The sequence below is a fragment of the Salvelinus sp. IW2-2015 genome, linkage group LG20 (assembly GCF_002910315.2).
Source record: "Salvelinus sp. IW2-2015 linkage group LG20, ASM291031v2, whole genome shotgun sequence".
In the NCBI taxonomy this organism is placed as follows: domain Eukaryota; kingdom Metazoa; phylum Chordata; class Actinopteri; order Salmoniformes; family Salmonidae; genus Salvelinus; species Salvelinus sp. IW2-2015.
This window is the reverse complement of record NC_036860.1, coordinates 5380768-5383881: the sequence shown is the minus strand read 5'-3', so window position 1 is coordinate 5383881 and position 3114 is coordinate 5380768. Positions and strand designations below refer to the sequence as shown.

The window sequence follows — 3114 nt, the reverse complement described above, 5'->3', positions numbered from 1 at the left end:
ATGCTCATTGGAGGCCTCTCAGATCCATCTCCCCAGCTCAGCCTAGTGTTATCTGTGATCGTACACCCCCATGCTATCGAGCTCAGTCAAAGACCATCCCARGGTTAGCAGTGTTAATTACAGATCCTTTGATGTGATAGAACACAGCCCTGTAGAGATTGATTACTCTTTGAGCTAAGTTGTCTACCAATTACTTAGACAATTAGCCAACTAATTAAAATACTTACCCGGTGCATTGAAAAGGGAAGAGGAGCGGTGCTGTGAGAAGCTCCCTTGATATATGAGCTGCCAGGGATTTTCTAGAGTGTCTCAACTCACACAGTGAAAAGCRGAGGGAAAGTAGACATACGARGAAGTTCAGATACAGGATACCGTATGAGCTAACAGACTGTGATGATAATGTAACTGTCACCTATTTCACTTATGGGAGAGGGAAGTGCATCTGAGGGGCAGGGGGGTTTGACAGGGGGGGCACTCATGTTATTTTTCGGAGGTGGCCACAGAGCTCAGCAGCTCTACCCTGACAGCAGGCTGCTGAATGAGAAGGTTAAGTATCGATGATTATCTGAGGACAGTGGCAGGTGCTTCTGAAATGGATCAAATGTGTCCTCAATGGCCGTGTCTGGCGTCATGATACAGGCCTACATGCTCTCTCTGTGTTCTAGTTTGACTGTGCACACACCATTTGAATGGGGTGAGACGTTTTCTTGTAGCAGACAACTGACTGCGGCTTGTCACGCTCATTACTGTGTCCCTCTTCCACCAGCTGGGCGGCTCTATTATGCTGTGTCCTTTGTGATGGTAATAGTGTGTTATCTGTGCAAGTGACGAAGAAGCAAGGGACAATGGGATGTAGACAGGCAGTAATTTATGCAGCCATGATTGTTTTTGATGATGTCGATAATAATGCCGTCTCCCCAGAGAGTCTGAGGTTTTGTGAAATTACAACAATCTTTGCATAGCCTCTGATCTTCTACTGTTGAGTAAATCATTTGTGCTGTAAAGTTGATCAAAACTGTAATCATATGCTGAATGAAGATATAACATAGGGTTATGGTTTATGAAGTGGTTTATTTTGCCCCTCTCGTCTCTTTATACTTCATACAACTCCATGGTTTGACAGGCTTCCACTGGCACAGGTATCCCATGTCTGATTGAAGTTGTCAGGGCAGGTTGGATCGAAAGGCCTCCTGCGATTAGGGGGGGGGGTTGAGAATTCTAAACGATCAAACTCTCGGGCTTCATCCTCTAATCACAGCCGATATAAAACAATCTAAGCACCACTTAACCGGAGCAGACGCCCTGTTATGGCTCGCCAAGCCCTGTCTCCATTAATCAATCGGCTTCAGACCATCTCAAGAACTGGGATGCAAATGCATGTTAATGCTAAAGGTCTKATTTCCCTGTGTTTTTCTGCTCTCCTGTGCCTCTTTCCGGTAACCTACTTGTATCGCTGAGGGCCTGATCAAATCAAGGGAAAATGTGTGGTGAATTGACTKCAGTACTTGACTCTTTAGCATGGGGTTAGAGAAATGGCTAACAATATATTTGAACGGTCCATGCTAAGCCTATCATAATGCTATCATTAAATATTCTATCTGTATGAACAGTCATATGTCATTGTGACTGTGCATGGCAAAAGGAGCTTACAAAGTGATGATATATGACGCCATTGTTATAAACTGTAATAAGTGGTCTGAACAGGTGTCATGTTTARGAAAGCATCATACATACTTAATGAAACATACACTATATATACAAAAGTATGTGGACACCCCTTCAAATTAGTGGATTTGGCTATTTCAACCACACCCGTTGCTGGCAGGTGTATAAAATCGAGCACACAGTCATGCAATCTCCATAGACAAACATTGGCAGTAGAACGGTCTCACTGAAGTGCTCAGTGACTTTCAAAATGGCATCGTCATAGAGTGCCATCTTTCCAACAWGTCAGTTTGTCAATTTCTGCACTGCTAGAGTTGCCTCGGTCAACTGTAAGTGCTGTTATTGGGAAGTGGAAACGTCTAGGAGTAAGTGGTAGGCCACACAAGCTCCCAGAACGGGACCACTAAGTGCTGAAGAGTGTAAAAATTGTTGGCCCTCGGTTGCAACACTCACTACCGAGTTCCAAACGGCCTCTGGAATCAACGTCAGCACAAGAACTGTTCGTTGGGAGCTTCATGGAATGGGTTTCCATGGCCGAGCAGCCGCACACAAGCCTAAGATCACCATGCGCAATGCCAAGCGTCAGCTGGAGTGGTGTAAAGCACGCCACCATTGGACTCTGGAGCAGTGGAAATGCGTTCTCTAGAGTGATGAATCACGCTTCACCATCTAGCAGTCCGACGGACGAATCTGGGTTCGGCAGATGCCAGGATAACGCTACCTGCCCCAATGCGTAGTGCCAACTGTAAAGTTTGGCGGAGGAGGAGTAATGGTCTGGGGCTGTTTTTCATGGTTTGGGCTAGGCCCCTTAGTTCCATGGAACGGAAATCTTAACGCTACAGCATGCAATGACATTCTAGACGATTTTGTGCTTCCAACTTTCTGGCAACAGTTTGGGGAAAGCCCTTTCCTGTTTCAGCATGACAATGCCCATACAGAAATGGTTTGTCAAGATCGGTGTGTGGAAGAACTTGACTGGCCTGCACAGAGGCCTGACCTCAACCTCCTCAAACACCTTTGGGATGAATTGTAATGCCGACTGCGAGCCAGAAGTGTGGAGGCTGTTATAGCAGCAAAGGGGGGACCAACTCCATATTAACACCCTTGATTTTGGAATGAGATGTTTGGCGGGTGTTCGGCAGGTGTCCACATACTTTTGGTCATATAGTGTAATTCATGATAACAGAAATTGACAAAATATTWTAGTTGCTCCTTGTGAGATTTAACCTGAGACTTTTCAAGTTTGTTTGTGGTTTGCTGTCTTTTATCAGTAAATGGGTTGTTTTCTAAATGGCTATGCAATGACCCTGCACAGAGGCAGGTAGATGTGACCAAAAGAAAGCCAGTTCTTGTCATTGCTCCCAGAGTCTACTGACTCCCTCCCAGTGATCTTGGCCATGTAATGTCCATCCTTATTGGTGGATGAAGTCCGGGAACTGCATTAAATGG

The 3114-nt window shown here is 45.4% G+C and overlaps 1 protein-coding gene and 1 pseudogene across 1 annotated transcript in view; both read left to right on the top strand.

Annotated features, from left to right (window-relative positions):
- galr2b (galanin receptor 2b) overlaps window positions 1-3114 on the top strand; it is a 216191-nt gene that overhangs the window by 123993 nt on the left and 89084 nt on the right. The gene's annotated exons all lie outside the window — the stretch shown is intronic.
- LOC111981340 (zinc finger CCCH domain-containing protein 7A-like) overlaps window positions 1-3114 on the top strand; it is a 27731-nt pseudogene that overhangs the window by 10363 nt on the left and 14254 nt on the right.